At 61.3% G+C, this 15,721-nt stretch overlaps 1 long non-coding RNA gene across 1 annotated transcript in view; it reads right to left on the bottom strand.

The window, feature by feature from the left end:
- The window catches only part of LOC135322564 (uncharacterized), a 28,270-nt gene extending 17,969 nt beyond the window's left edge, over nucleotides 1–10,301 (bottom strand). Inside the window, exon 1 of the long non-coding RNA XR_010383228.1 lies at nucleotides 10,147–10,301. This is a non-coding gene — a long non-coding RNA (uncharacterized LOC135322564). The remainder of the gene's footprint in view (nucleotides 1–10,146) is intronic.
- Between the last annotated feature and the right edge of the window lie 5,420 nt (nucleotides 10,302–15,721).

The following is a 15,721-nucleotide window of genomic DNA, read 5'->3' as shown; positions in this document are numbered from 1 at the left end:
TCAGATGATGGTTAGCATTTTTAACAGTGAAGTATTTTTTAGTTGAGGTTAAAAAAAAAAAGGAAATTGACAAGCTGATTCCAAATTTCATATAAAAATGCGTAGGACCTAAGATAACTAAAGTAACTTTGAAAAAAAAGAGTAGCAATGAGCAGCTTCCCTGACTCGACCTCAAGAACTGTTACAAAGCTGCAGTGAAAGCCAGGTTTGTGCGGTGTTGGTGTGAAAGTGGACGCGGAGAGACGGAGCGGAGCAGACCGTCCGCGTGGCCAACTGACTTTCACCAGGTTGCCAAGGCAACTCAATGGGGAAAGGATTATCTTTTAAACAAAGGGTGTTGAAACAATGATCAGCACTCACCCTTACCTCATATCATAAACAAAAATTAATTCCAAATGGATCATAGACCTAATGTAAGAGACAAAACTGTAAAACTTCTAGAAAAAAAAGCACAGGTGGAAATCTTACCCAGCTTGAGTTCAGCAACGATTTATTAAATGCAATGTTTAAAAGCCAGTGTAAAAGAAAAAAAATCAATAAATTTGATTCGCTTGATTTTTTTAAACTGTTCTTTGAAAGACATGGTCAAAAGAATGAAAAGACAAGCCACAGACGAGGAGGAAATATTTGCCAAACGTATTGTTTTTTGCAGAAAACAAACCACTTGCATCCAAAAGATACAAAGCAGTTTTTCCGTTATCAAGTCCAAGCTGGAACTGCTCGCTGCAGGGCAGACCAATTAATTGAGGATACGTTGTAGGGGCAGGAATGATGGCTTTATTTGGAAAGCCAGCAGATGGAGAAGATGGTGGACTAGTGTCCCAAAGACACGGTCTTGCCTGAGTTAGAATTCACACTTCTTTGACACTGAAAGAGGAGGCAGTAGCGTCAAACACGTCCTGTTCAGCCTCCAGAGGGGAGGTGCTAATTTCTTCCCCCGCCCTCACTCATGGGGGGGCTTGGGCAGGGTGCTTCCTGGGAGCTAAACAAAGGTATTTTAGCTTAACGCTAGTTGCCTGGGAGGCGGGGTTCCCAGAGGTGCATCGTGATGTATACTTTAAGCTTACAGGCAACATTCCTTCAGTGACTAACTTGTAGCAAAAGTAATAGCACACAAAGGGTAAAGACAAAGAAACAGATCCAACGTGGAGTCACACTTCTTCTCCCGGTCACTCTTCCCTTCAGTAACAAGACAGCCCAGTAAAGCAACGAGGAACAGACTGGAGTGAATACTTCACAAAGAAGACGCACAAATGGCCAGTGAGCACGTGAAGAGGTGCCCAAGCTCACAGTCATTAGGGAAACGCAAATGAAAACCGCAGGGAGACTCCACAGAACACCTTCCACGTGGCTGAAATGAAGACTGCTGCCCGCGGGAGTGCTGGTGAGGGCGTGGGCCAGCCGGCGCCCCTGCGCAGCCAGCCGGAGCGCGACGCGGCACAAGCGCCGGCGGGCTGCGTCTGAGAGTGACCACACCTGCACCAGGCAGCCCAGCGAGGCGTCTGCGCGGGAGAGCCCAAGACACGCACCCGCCCAGGGGCTGCTGCATGGGGGTTCGAGCCGCTTTCCGCGGAAGAGCCCCGAACAGGAGCCCACCCCAGTGTCCACCAGCACTTAGATGGAGAGACGACCGTGGCACGCGTATTAAGGGATGGTGCACGGCAATAAAAACTAACAAGGTTGATTGGGGGGCAGGACAAGCCTCCCCAAAGACGTCCACGTCTTACGTCCTAGGCTCTGTGACTACGCCCAGTTTCCCGGCAAATGGGGGATTAGAGTTGCCAGGCAACTGACCTCAAAGTGGGGGATTATCTGGATTACCCGGGGGGGCAAAGGAATCACGAGGGTGTTTAAAAGTGGGAGGGGGGCTGAAGCGGAGAGTCAGAGGGGCGTGTGACTGCCCATGAAGGTCAGGGTCAGACAGACTGACCGCCGTTGCTGCTTTGATGGTGGAAACAGGCCCTAAGCCAAGGAATGGGGTTGCGGGGGGCTCGGGCAGAAGGGAGTGTGGGTCCGGGTTTTCCCTTGGAGCCCCCGGGGGGGCACGGTTGTGACTCCCAGAACTGTAAAACGTGCTTGTCTTAAGCCGCTAAGTGCGCAGCAGCCTTGTCACGGCAGCCACGGCAAGCGCACACCCTGGTGCAGGCGGTACCGTGGCTAAGTCTCCACGTAATTACGCCGCGCGGGGGAGAGCGGGTGCAGACTGGCACGTGTCAATTCCATCCGCACAGACTTCCGGATCCTGAGCTCGTCGCAGGGCCCGGAAGCCCATCCCTGGATCCCCGGGCCCCGCGGTGATGCAGAAGGGGGGCACGTGGGGCGGTGGGACCTTCGCCCTGGGCGCGCTCACCGTCTGACCACGAGGTGCGGTCTGTGGGCCGCTGTGTGTGGAGACGTTCACGGGTGCGCTTGAAAGACGTGTGGCTTATCGCAGGTCACGTGTACATCAGATAAAATGGTGGAAAATGCTGCAGCCTGTCGAATGTTCACGAGGGGGCACAGTGAAAGTGGTATCAGACGGTTCGAAAGGAATGTGGGGTGTGGACGTGGGCTGGGGGTAGACCGACCCCGTCCGGGGTGCGGAGGCTGCTCAGAGAGCAGTGTCGGTGGCAGGACCTGAGGACAGGAGAGAGCAGGGCGGCGGCACAGAGAGGGGGTGGGCAGAGGGGTCAGTGCCCTCAGAGCCCAAGGAAGAGGGGGAGGGCCTGCTCGGGGAAGGGTCCTTGGGGTGGGCAGGGGCCAGTGGGGTCAGCAGGGGTGGACCCTATGGGACCTTAAGGACTGGGGAGAACCGGATAGAACTCGGTCCTGTTTCCAAGTGCCCTGGGAGTCACCGGGAAGCTTCTGCAGGAGGGGAACAGGATCAGGTGCACGTCTGACGAGGCCTCCAAGTCTGGGGGCTCCAGGGAGCAGAGGAGAGAGGACTCGGGGGCCCAGGGGGTGCCCTGGAGAAAGGGTTTGGGAGGGCGGGGGTTGGGAAGGGGCCAGCATTTGGGGTGATGGAAGAATGTGAAATCTCTGTACGCTGGTGGGAAGTCAACAGATGTCTGAGAAAGAAATAGCGCGGAGCAGCGTCCCATTTAGAAATAGCTGCTCTTTAGAAATAAGACTGTTATTTAGAAACACAGAGGGGAGTGAAGAAAGACTCGCTGAGAGAAAGAGCGGGGTGACCGGGGCGGAGGAAGCGGACGGAGGGCAGAGGGGTCCTGCCTGTGAGGCACTGAGCTGTGTCCCCAGATTCTCACCTGGAGTCCGGGGACCAGCACCCCAGCAGGTGGCTCTGTTTGGAGGTGAGGGCTTTAAAGAGGTGAATAAGGTCAAAGGAGGTCACTGGGGTGGGCCCTAATCCCACAGGCCTGGTGTCCTTACAGGAAAAGGAGATCAGGACACAGACACACACAGAGGGACGACCACGTGAGGACGCGGGAGAAGACGGCCGTCTCCACACCGAGCAGAGAGGCCCCGGGCGGAGCCGGCCCTGCCCACTTCCGGACCTCGGACTCCAGCCTCCAGGACGGGGGGATGGTGACCGTCCGCTGTTTCAGCCGCCCTGTTGTAGTGTTTGTCATGGAGACGTGTCTGACTCAGACACTGCTTTTCTAAGCAAACTGCTGGCATCTTTCGGCCTCCATCACTAAGTGATGTAAAACTGATAAAACGTAGGTCTGTCTGAACAAGGGGACGGAAGGACTGGCTGGCCCTGAGAGGCTGCCTCTGATGCAGGATCGGTGGCTGGAGGGGGTGTGCCCCGCCCTTCGCCCCTGGCCTGCGGGGGCTGGGGAGGGCAGGGGGCTGGGCAAGCTGCTGCAGTCACCCTGCCTGCACTCCTCAGGTGGGGGGAGCTCAGGCTTGGGATCCAGACCCTGGAGTTAAAATCCTGACTTCTCTGCTTAACAGCTGCCCAACCAGTCCGTGCCTCTGTCTCCTCGCCTGCTGTGTGTCAGGCCACGCAAGATGGCTGCTCTCTGGCTCTTGGAACCTCCCTGCTCGACCAGTTCTGCCTCACCTACGCACTCACCCCACTGACCTCCCCTCTGAGTCACAGATCCCAATCAGTAAACGCCTGCCCGCCCCTGGCCCCGGCTGGTGACTGTTCTGACCTGCAGATCAGAACTATCTCCTCGTGATGGTTTATCAAAGGGGCGGTGGGGGCACGCCCCTCTGCCGGCGTCCCTGGTCACCGGTCAGCCCGCCTGACCTCTCAGCCCTGTAACTGGTAACCTCCTTCTCCCCACCGCCCGGCCCCGTAGTGACCACTGCCACGTCCTGACCGCCGTCTGCTGCACACGGTGGGGTGTCGCTCCGGGGCCTTGCCTCAGACACACAAGATCCCTGCCTGTTAAACCGCCGATGACTCTGTCGCTGACTCCGGGCTCTTCCTTCCGTCCTGAGGCGGCCCTGCGGGGCGCAGCCCCGCACCTGTGAGATGGGGTAACGGCCCAGTCTCCCTTGAAGGGAGGTGGGATGGTGCCCCCTCCTGAGCTTCCCAGGCCATGTCCTGCCCCGACGTGGTGGACACACGGGAGAGTGGGCATCTCGAGGCTGCGACTGCACGTCGGGGATTCGGGGGGTGAGAGGCCAAGTGGGGAGGTGACAGCCACCCCAGCTGGCCCGGAGGTGAGAGGCTTCCAGGAAAGACTTCTGCGTTTCTTTTTAAGCTTTTCTCTTGGCGAGGGAGGTAATTAGGCTTGTGTAGTTACTTGTTTTTAGAGGCGGCACTGGGATTAAACCCAGGACCCCGTGCGCTCTAAGTACCTGCTTTATAGCTTGAGCTACACCCTCCCCGCTAAGACTTTTACTTTTAAAGCACGAAAAGCCCTGGGCTGCCAGGTCACCCTCCATGAGCCCTGGGTGGCTCTCCTACTGTGACCCAGCCAGCCGCCACCGACACAGGCCTTAACACAACCCAAATTCATCACCTTACAGCCTCAGAGTGAGGGGAGGAGCGAGGAAGTCCAACACAGGCCTCACGGCGCTGAAATCAAGGTGCTGCGGGCCAGTTCCCTCCGGAGGCTCCAGGGGAAACCCCTTCCCTGCCTTTCCAGCTTCTGGAGGCGCCGCATCCTTGGTCCACAGCCCCTTCCTCCTCCATCTTCAAAGGCAGCAGCTCTGAGTCTCCCAGACTTCTTGGGACTCTGACCCTCCTGCCTGCCTCTAGTCAGGCCCCTTGTGGTCACATTTAGGGTCTACCCCAAGAATCCAGGAGAAGCTCCCCATCCTGAGATCCTCCCCCAGTTACAGCTGCAAAGCCCCTCTGCCGTGGGAGGTCACGTGGGCATGGGTTCCGGGCACTTGGGTGCTGCATTCGTCAGGGTTCTCCAGAGAACCAGAACCGGCTGGGTGCCTGCCTGCCTGCCTGCCTGCCTGACTGTCTTGTACGGAACTGATCACAGGATTGTGAAGAACAAGGTCCAACACCTAGTCTCTAGGCTGGAGATGGTGGGGGGTGGGCAATGGAGTCATTCCAGGCTGAAGGCAGCAGGCCAGCTCAAGCAGTGGGGCGGGAGGACTTCCCTCCAGCCTGCGGGAAGCTCAGCCGTCTGCGCTACTCGGGCCTTCAACTGATTAGACGAGGCCCACCCAGACGGCGGGGGACGATCTGCTGTACTGAGGCTACTGATTCAGGAGCTAACCTCACCCAGAAATGCCTTCCCAGACACACCCAGGCTCCTGCTGGACCGCACATCTGGGACCCCTGTGGTCCAGTCGGATTGACACGCACAATTCACCCTCACAGACGTGGATGTCTCTTGTGGGGGTGAGAATCATTCAACCCAGCAGGAAGACAGGTGGCAGGAAGGGACACAGGAGGGTGGGCAGACTGGGAGATGGGAGAGAGCCCCAGCCCTCGCGCGCCATGTGGGATGGGGCTCGCCAGGGCTCTGGCTGTAGCTCGGGGCCTGGGCCCCGCTCACCATCCTGCAGGTCTGCCCAGGGCTTTGGGGCAAGTGCTTCCTCTCTTCTGGGGGTGCGGGGCCAGCAGCCTGCAGCTGGGGGCTCCATGGTGTGCTGGGATCTCTGCAGGGCAGACCTGGGGGCTTGGGGCAGGGTCTTCCCCAGAAGTGAGCCTCTGGGCGGTGGGTATGGGGCCGGGGCTAAATGGGCATCCGGCTCGCAGGGAGCTTGGAGTCAGCCCTCAAGCCCCCTGCCCATCAGGGCTGCTGTCCTGGCCACAGAGCAGGGGGCTCCTTGCCAGCGGACACAGCCAGGAGGGCCCACAACTTTGGGGAGGGAAGGACCTAGCTGTCACCCTGACAGGGACGATGGTTTCTGCAAAAGTGGGAGGAGGGTTTCCTCGACAATGTCTCCATGGGCGTCCTCACCTGTGACGTGGACGAGGCTCGGACTCCCCACAGGACCCCGGGGCCCAAGACAGGGTGGAGGGGGTGGCAAGAGAGGGCTTTTGGGGTGAAGCCGGGGTGCGGGGAGCGAGGGGGTGCTGGTGACCGGCCTGCAGATGGCCTCTCCCGGGACCACTGCCCCCACCTGGCACCTCGTCCCCACTCTGCTGGGGCCTCCTGCCGACCCGCTCCTGACTACCCTCCCCTCTGCCCCCAGGCCTCCCCTGCCGTCCTCGGCAGAAATCCCACCCCCTGAAAATCACGCCGTGTCGTCCCGGGGTTCGGCCGTGCACCCTGCAGCCCCCCAGGCCCCAGGGTAATAACAGTTCCCCATGGTGACACCTGCCCCCTCGCTGTCTGCACCCCAGGAAGGGGAGAGCCCAGGCCGAGGTGACACCCTGCCGTGGTCTCAGCAGGTGGGAAGAGGCAGAAAGAGGGTGCCGCTGTGCAGGGTGGGGTTGCGGCCAGAGCAGCAGGGCCCACGGGTGCTGGCCACTCTGGAAGGGCCTCCTAGAGCCTCCGTCCGGCAGAAAGGCCAGGCCTGGTGTGCAGGGCGGGCGGCTGCAGCCGAGAACCAGGGCTGCCTCGCCTGGGGACAGTGTCGGGTGGAGCTTGGAGCCAAGCCAGTCTCACATGACACCGGCCCAGACATCAGGTGCCCCAGCCACAAAGGGAAGGAAGCTGCCGGCTGGACCTGCGCCCGCAGGAAGGGCCTCCCCTCAGGCGCTCCGAGGTCAGCAGCCCTGGGGCCCCACGGCCCTCGATGCGCGCACTGCGGGGCGAGGGGCCGCCTGCCCGCGGGCGAGCCAGGCACCCAGCCTCCTCTGGCCCCGCTCTCCGAGGCCATCTTCCCTGCAGGGCCCTCCCTGGGGTCACGTCTCCACCAGCCTCCCTGGGAGGACAACGCCACCACCACCTTCTCCCTCTCCTTGCTGGGCCACTCGGAGCTGCTTCTGGTCCCCTCGACCACACAGGCTGCCTCCAGCCTCGGGCCTTTGGCGGCATCTGAGTTTCAGCCAGCCAGGGGCCACTTCCTGTTCTCGGCTTCCAGAACCTTCCAGGACCTTCCAGAACCTCCCAGAACCTTCTCTCCTCCTGCCGTCTCCCCACTGGGCTCTCCGTCTCCTTCTCTTCTGGTTCCTCCCTGGCCCCTGCACGTGCCCTCCCCCGTGAGCTCTGCCCACGCCAGCCGGGGGCCCCCCCCGGCCCCAGAACCCGTGCTGGTCACCACGGGGGCTCTAGCAGCACCTCAGACCCGCCCCTCCTGCGGCCTCAGCTCCTAGAAGGCGTCCTTGGCGGCTTTTGTCTCTCTCCCTCAGCCAGCCCGCCCCTGCCAACTCCCTCCGGTCCCCCGTCTCCTGAGGGGGCTCCCTGCTTTCCCTCGACCCAGTTGGGCTGCGCCCTGTCCCCTCTGCTTCTCAGCCCTGCAAAGTCCCCAGAGCACTGGGGCCCCGGGCCCGGGCCCTGCCCTCCGCCCCGACCCCACCCCCTGCTCACCTCAGGGCCTCCCGCTGGCCGCCGGTCCCTCTGCCTGACGCTTGGCCCCGAGTCAGGAGGCATGCTTCCTCCCACGCCACCGTCCTGACCTCCCATGTAAGTTGCGACATGCCCAGCCAGAGCCCAGTGTCCATCTCCCTCCACTGTCCCCAGTGTCACTGTCCCCTCCCACCATCTCTATGCTGCCTCTCCACCGGGTGCGTCTGCTCCTGGGGCGGGGGGTGTCTGTTCTGCTCATCACAGCACCCCAGTGCCCGCAGTGCGGCCTGGCCCGCCCCTCCCTGCTGTGTGCCCTCCCGGTGGGGGCGGGACAGTGCTGGCCTCCTCACTGGGCGAGGACCCCACCAAGCAGTCACCTCGAAGACTTGGGGGCTGTGGGCGCCAAGCCCACTCCTAACTGGCACCAGGCCCTACTGAGGGCACTCCTCAGGGGAGACCCCCCCAGGACTCAACTGATGAGGAGGAGGAGCAGGTGGTCCCCGGGGGGCCCTGGGGCCCCTGCCCCCTGCCCCCTGCCCAGGGCCTGAGCTGCCTCCTGTGGGTTAAGCTCTGCCCGTCTCCAGGCCCCTTTGTAAAGCACAGGGGGATCAGGGCAGACCAGCACGTGATGGGCTGGGGCCGGGAGAGGAGCCTGCTTCAAAACAGCCAATGCGAGCATCTCCCTCCTCCCGCCCCCCCGTCCTCCGCCCCCTCTGCCTGTGCACCCTCAGTTCTAGCCCAGCCAGCGGGAGCTGTGTGCAGAATTCACCTGCCCTGCGGTGCCGGGGTCCCTGCCCAGGCGCCCTTCCTTCGGGGCCTCCACCTCCACCAGCAGAAATCCTCCCACCCCAGGCTGCCTCCTGGAAGTCAACCCCCTATGCTCAGAGTCCCTGAGCCCAGTCCCCACGCCTCTCCCACCCTCTGCAGCTCCTCTCTTCAGCCTGTGGCCAGAGGAGGCAAAGGCCCCTCAGCTTTCTGCAGGGACAGCCAAGCATCCCTGAGGGGACAGGGAGGGCTGGTCACCCCATGAGCACCTGCCGTCTGCCCCCCAACACACCCACCCCTGCGCTCTCTCCCCGCAGGAGAGATTCTGCGGCATGATCCCATTTTACAGACGAGAGACCAAGGCAGAGGCTGAGTGAACTGCCAGAGGGCCAACGGCTCGCTGCTGGGGAGAAGCCTGCCAGCAGAGTCATGCTTCCCAAATGGGGACGTGCAAGGACACCCTGGGTCACTCAGAGAATGCGGGTGCGAATCCCCGGCTCCCCATCCCTGCAGGATTGGTCAAGGCCTCAGTACTCGCCTCCAGGCAGGGCTGCAGCCCATCCCTCCTGCCCTTCAGCTCCCGCACTGGCCGTGACAGAGTCACCCAGCAGTCCCCTCCACCCGGAGCCGGCTGTCGGAAGAATCAGGGCATTGTTCGTGGGACAGAGGGGCCACTTGTCCTGCCCACTCTCCCACTCTTCTGACTCACTGCTCCAAAAGCAGTGGGTGTTGCAGCCCCAGACCCGTTTGTCCGGCTGCCCCGGTTGCCACAGAGGCGCTGGTGTCCCCAGAGCAGGCAGGTACTGACCGCACGCCACCTGCCCGTCCCCGGGAATTGGCCCTGCATGGCCATGGGCAGAGGGAGGGTGGGGGCTGCGGGAAGAGAGCTAAGGTCTCTTCCGGCAGCAGGACCAGCCCTGGGACCGGAGGGTGAGCCAGCACCCCAGCACCGCTGGGATCCGGCTGCCACCTACAGGTGCACCCACCCCTGGGAGGTCACCCTGGGGTCGCCGTGACCCTACCCTCAGGGGGGACAGCGATGTGAGATCCCCCTTTGCTCTGCTCCAAGGACACCTCTGGTGGATTGGGGCACACTGAGGCAAGACAGCCTGTGTCCCATCTTGGCGGGAAGTCCCCGTCCCCCACGAGCAGCTGACCCAGTGTCTGGCTGCGGGGGGAGGTCGGCTGCGGGCGGCTGCCTGTCCTGTCTGGGTCGCTGGCCACATCCGGAGGTGGAGGCAAATGCAGATTTGGGGCAGTGCCCCTGCACTCCATCGCCCTCCGGCTGCCGGGGCACCAGTCACTCCTTAGTTCCATGGGACACTTGGAGGGCCCAGGAATACTTAAGGGAAGCCACTGACATTGCTCAATTCTTCCTGACACTCACAAAGCCGGCACCTTAAAAGAGCCACCCAGGCCGGCCCAGCCCAGCAGCCCCGGGCAGATCAGTGCAGCCGCCACCCCAGCTGCGCCAACCCGCTCCACAGCCCCACGAGCCTCCCACCCATCTCACCCCGGTGCCTCGACTCGGCCTCGCTGGGGCACCGGTCCAGCACCCCCTTACCTGCCCACTCGCTTCCCCTGTCTTCCTCGGCCAGGCCCCCACCAGCCAACGCCCACGCCTCTGCCCCCTCCCAGCCCTGCTGTGACCTCACCCCGTGTGCAGGTCCAAGGCCTTGGGGACACCTGCATTATCGGGTCCGGCCCACCAGCGCAGCGCACCCTCTGGGCCCCACAGTGAGCTCCTGGGCCTCCCCTTAATCTCCCCTACTTCGACGAGGAGAGTGTGGAGGGCAGATAAACGGCCCCTCCCAAGGACATCCACGTCCTACCCGCCCCACCCAAACCTGTGAATGTGATCTTGCAGGGCAATGGGGACTGCAGACGGGATGAAACTGAGGCTCTGGGGATGGGCCACAGTCCTGCTTCCCGTGTGGGTCTAACGCAGCACAGGGGACTTCACAAGAGAGGCGGCGCTGCTGGCTTTGAGGGTGGAGGAGGGGCCACGAGCCGAGGGTGCGTCGCCTCTAGAAGCTGGAAGAGCTAAGGGACAGACTCTGCCCCGAGCCTCCAGAAGTAACCAGCCCCGAGACACCATGCTTCCAGCCCCAGGAGGCTGAGTTCAGGCTCCAGACAGCCAGAGCTGCAAGGGAGGGACTCTGCACCTCTGCCAGCGCCTCCTGCCAGAACCAGGGGCATCCTTATTTTCAGGAGGGCCAGATGGGGACACAGGAGGCTTCACCCCTCCTCTCCCCCACCCCCCTGCATCCACACCTTCCAGTGCCTGCTGTCAGTCCTTTCACCCCATTCCTAAGGCCACCATGCCCATCAGGCCATCCCCTCACACCTGGAGAGCCCCCAGGCCACTGTGGCGTGCAGGAGGCGGTGATCACGTCACTGCAGGGTCCTCTGCTTTCCATGACCCCACCGTGCCCACGGCTTCAGGCCTGTCCCATGAGCTGGCCTTGTGGGGCCCGCAGAAGGGATCACTGCAGGTTGCCATCATTCAGTGGGTGCTTGTCGCCTCCAGGAATAGGGGTGGGACTCTTGCTCCTGGACGTCCCCCAGCCTGGCCGAACACACACTGGGCACATCACCTGGCTGGGCAGCCCCCCACCCCTGCCCCCTACAAGGGTCTCTCTGTACCCCTGGAGCTCACAGCTCTCCATCCTACCCCAGGGCCTTTACACATGCTGCTCTCCAAGCCCAAAAGGCCCTCACTACCTTCCCCCGGCCCCTGGCCCCTGGGCCAGATCTTGCTCGCCGTTCAGAAGGGGGTGTGCTTGTCCTCACCCTGTCCCAGCTGTCCTTTCAGCACAAGCTACAGCCTGTGACCAGCTGATGTCCTGGTTAAGGACTTGGTTTGGGTCTAGTGGCCCCAAAAAGGCAGATCTGTGTCTGTCTTATCTATCCCCAGCATGCAGAGCCATAGCTGGCACCCAGCAGTGTGGCGAGTTTTGTTCCCGAATAAGGGGAGGGGTCCCTGACCAAAAGCAGGGGATGGTGAGTCAACATGCAGTCACTCCAGGTGCCAGGCAGAGCAGGATCTGCACTCCCTTGAGGCAGGTCCCCAAACTGGGCTCCTGGAGTCCCTCAAGTGTCCTATGTGGCTACCAGCCTCCCAGTCCCCTGTACCCAGAGAAACCATGATGGAGGAAGGCCGTGGCTCAGGGCTCACCCCCTGGGGTAGAATGCCTGATCCAGAGGGCTTGTGAGCCACTGGGACCCTGGTCTCCTTTCCATCATTGCCTAGACTGAAGTACTGAGAGAACTCTGTGTTCTCAAAGCCTCGGGTCTTATCTCCATCTCAGAACCTGGGATTCCACAAAGCTCAGCACGATCAACCAGTGGGTAGGGGAGGGGGTATAACTGAAAAGTCGTAAGAATGCTGCTCTCCTCTGTAGCCCCTGGGCCCATCCAGATGTCCCAGAGATGCCCACCCGAGCAGCCAGGCCCTGCCCACAGCTCCTTGCTGGTACGGACCTGGGTCCCACACTAGGCTCAGAACTGGGGGACATGCACAGTGGGGGTGCCGGGCAGGAGCAGGGGCTCATGGGGCGGGGCTCACGGGGGGCTGCCAGCCACGGTGGGCCCTGGAAGCACTCTCTCCCCATCGTGCGGAGCTGGCCTGAGGTGTGGGGGCAGCGGCCAGGGCGGGAGGCCTTGAGTGACCCTGTTGGGGGGTCAGGGTGGAGGAGGGCACATTAGCCAAGCCTACCCAGGACCCCATGCCCTGGACCAGGGGTAAATCTAAGTACCTGCACCACGGAGGCACCATCCCCATCCTTCACCTGTGCGCAGGCCCCCTCCCCCATCCTTCACCTGTGCCCAGGCCCCCTCCCCCATCCTTCACCTGTGCCCAGGCCCCCTCCCCAGCCCCAGCTATACCTGGGCACCCCTCCCCTTGACCTAACTGCACCAACCACTCATATCCTCCTCTTCCCCACCAGCTGACCTGGAGCTCATTCCCTCACGTGGTCCTTGCAAAACTAGCAGCCCAAGCCTGTCGCTGGACCCAGGGGCTGCACCCCTCCCTCCTCCTGAGGGCCTGAGGGACTGACAGTGTGACTCAGGCCCCAGGGGCGGGCAGGGCAGTGAGGATGGAGCCCCATGACTCAGCAGCTCAGCTGCACCCCCACCCACCACAGGGAGGACCTGGGGACAAACCACTTCCCGCCTCCCACCCAGAGGGCATCCGCCCGCTCTGCCATTGGGTCTGGCCCCTCAGCCGCAGGATGCACCAGAGCCTCACTCCCTCCAGGTGCCTGGAAGCCGCAGGCGCAGAGCTTCAGGCGGGGCTGGGGGCCCAGGAGGGGGTGGACCCAGGCCTGGGGCAGGGAGACCAGGGCAGAGAGAGACACCGCCAGTCAGCTCGCACCCGCCCCCGCCCTCTGACTGAGGGGAGGGCAGTGAGGAGAGCAGGACAGGGGCCACCGCGTCCCGTGTGGCTGCTTGTTCCCCCTGCAGGCTGTGGGGCCCCCAGTCCTGTGACAGTGCCACGAGGCACTCACCTCGCTCCAGTCTCGGGGACAGAACGTTTAGGGGCTGCGGGACTTTCCTTGTGGGGTTATCCTGGTCCATTCTCTGCCTGCTTCCATGACCAGGGACACGTCCATCGGCTGTACACCACTGGCCAAGGACAGCCGGGGACCAGCTTCAGTGGACAGGCCACACGGCTCTCCAAGGGCCGGTCCCCACGCCTGCCCACCAGCTGGCAGGTGCACCTGCCCCCCGCCCCGACCACCCTTGGCTCATCTGGTGCTTACCCGGGAGCCGTCCTGCAGGGCGTGCAGGATCCTGGGCTGGTGTGACGGGCACTTTCCTGGCGAGGAAGGATGGGAACCACTGTTCCTGTTCACCGGGCACCTGGGTGTCCTTTGCGTGTGTGTGAAGGGTCTGCCCAGTCATTTGCCTGCTTTCCTTTTCTTCTGTCAGGTTATCTTTTCACTGGTCTATTGCTTTTCATATTTCAGACACTACGTGTGAGGGAGACTAGTCCCTCTCTGCGGCTTGCCTTTTTGCTCTCTTAACGTGGTGTATTTATTTATCATTTTTCCCTCGAAGGAGATTGATGCTACGCTTTCTATTAACGCCGTATTTCTTAGAACAGTTCTACATACCCAGGAAAATTGGCAGATAGTTCAGAGTTCCCACAAACCCGCCCCTGCCCCCCAAATGCAGACGCATGCGCACACACGGTGTCCTCTGTTATCAACATCTTGCCTTCGTGGTGCGTTTGCCAAAGCGCTGCCATTAGCCAGAGTCCACAGCTGACATTGAGTTTCGCTCCCGTGCTGCATGTTCTATGGGTTTTGAGAAACCTGTAATGTCCCATGTCTATCCTTAAAATGTCATACAGAGTCCTTCACCTGCCGTGAAAATGGCTGCACCCCATCTGCCCACTGATCCCTCTCCCCTCCCCCGACCCTCAAACCACCAATCCTTTCACTGTCTGCATGATTTTGCCTGTCTCAGAACGTCATACGGTTGGAATCATACAACAGGTAGCCTTTCAGACCGGCTTCTTCCCCAAGTCACGTGCATTTACATCTTCTCCATGCCTTTTCACGGCACGCTAGCTCGTTCCTCTTTAGTGCTGACTAATATTCCATTGTCTGGATGCACCACAGTTTACTTTTCTGCTCACCTACTGAAGGCCATCTTGGTTGCTTCCAGATTTGGCAATTCTGAATAAAGCTGCTATAAACATCTGCGCGCAGGTTTTCCTGCGGCTGTAAGTTTTCAGCTCCTCTGTGTAAATTCCAAGGAGCACGGCTGCCCGATCTCACGGCGAGGTGCCATTCAGTTTTGTGACAAACCGCCAAACTGCCTCCCACAGCGGCCGCGCCGGCGCCCGTGCCCGCCGGCGACGGGGACAGTGCCCGCGGCTCCAGCTCCGCCAGCCAGCGCTGCGTGCCGGGCGCCCGCGTCCGGGCCGCGCCGCCGGGTGTGGCGGCCCCTCTCCGCGTGTTAGAAGCGCATTTTAACGAGCCTTTCCTGATGGCACCGGTGTCTCCCGGGCTCCTCTGCCCCTGGGTCTCTCCTCCGGTCAGGCCTCCGTTCCCACTCACTTGCGTGCGGTCGTGCTAAGAGTTCTTCACAGAGTTTGGAGGCCAGACCTGAGCCTCTCAGCCTGTGGCCTCTCATTCTCATGACACTGTCTTTCTTCTTCATAGAGTTGGCGGGCTTTGTGCATTTCCTGTGTAAACCATAAACCTCTGTTGGTTCCAGGATCATGAAGATCACCTCCTTCGCCTTTTTCCCCCTAAAGATGTCACCACGGACCTAAGTCACCTAAGGAATTTACCACCTCCCTGACTCACCTGGAACTGGTAGTGGTGTGTGGCGTGAGGGAGGGGTCAAGGTCCCCCGCCCAACCCCGCACCATCCATTGAGAAGAGACCCTCCGCCCCTGGACCTCAGTAGGAGGGTCTCCCTCTGCTCACCACCCCGCACCGTCTATTTGCCTGCCTTTGCATCAATACCACCCTGTCCTGATGAATGGATTTTTACAAGAGCCCTTCTCTCTTAAGCCTCACTGCCACCACTTCCCTGAAGCCCCTCCCCTCCAGGCCAAGCCCAGTGGTCAGCGCTGAGCCCCATCCTCCACCCAGTGCATCGGCAGGCCGCCCTCTCCTGCAACTTTCCTCTTTGCTTGGCGTCCAGGCACCGTTCCTGTCCCCCCTGCCCCTGTGCTCTCCTCCGCTGGGTCCCCCTTGAATCTCTAACCTCTTAAAGTCAGGAGGCCTCCGGGGCCCGCTCGTCTGTCTGCACTTAGCTTAGAAACCACTGCATGCGGACGACTCTCAGGTTTCTGCTCAGCTGGTGTCTCCCCACTCAAACCCCAGCCCCAGTAGCCGCTGCCACTCAGCTGGGCCACAACATGTCCCCAGGACATCGCCCCAGCCAGACAAACACCCACAGCAGAGCTCCCGGTCCCCCTCCCCAGCCCTGCCTCCTGCATCCATGCTCATCCCAGCCAATCGCACACTGTCCTTCCAGCTACCCTGGACAGGCCTGGAGTCGGTATCAGTCCCTCTGTTCACCCCGTTTGTCCAGTCCATCAGGCAACGCTGCTGGCCCTGCCTCAAAAGTGCTTCCAGAACCCGCTGCTTCACAGAGCATCCCTGGCCACCGCC

Source organism: Camelus dromedarius, chromosome 12 (genome assembly GCF_036321535.1).
Source record: "Camelus dromedarius isolate mCamDro1 chromosome 12, mCamDro1.pat, whole genome shotgun sequence".
NCBI classification, from domain to species: domain Eukaryota; kingdom Metazoa; phylum Chordata; class Mammalia; order Artiodactyla; family Camelidae; genus Camelus; species Camelus dromedarius.
This window is presented reverse-complemented; position numbering and strand designations above follow the sequence as displayed.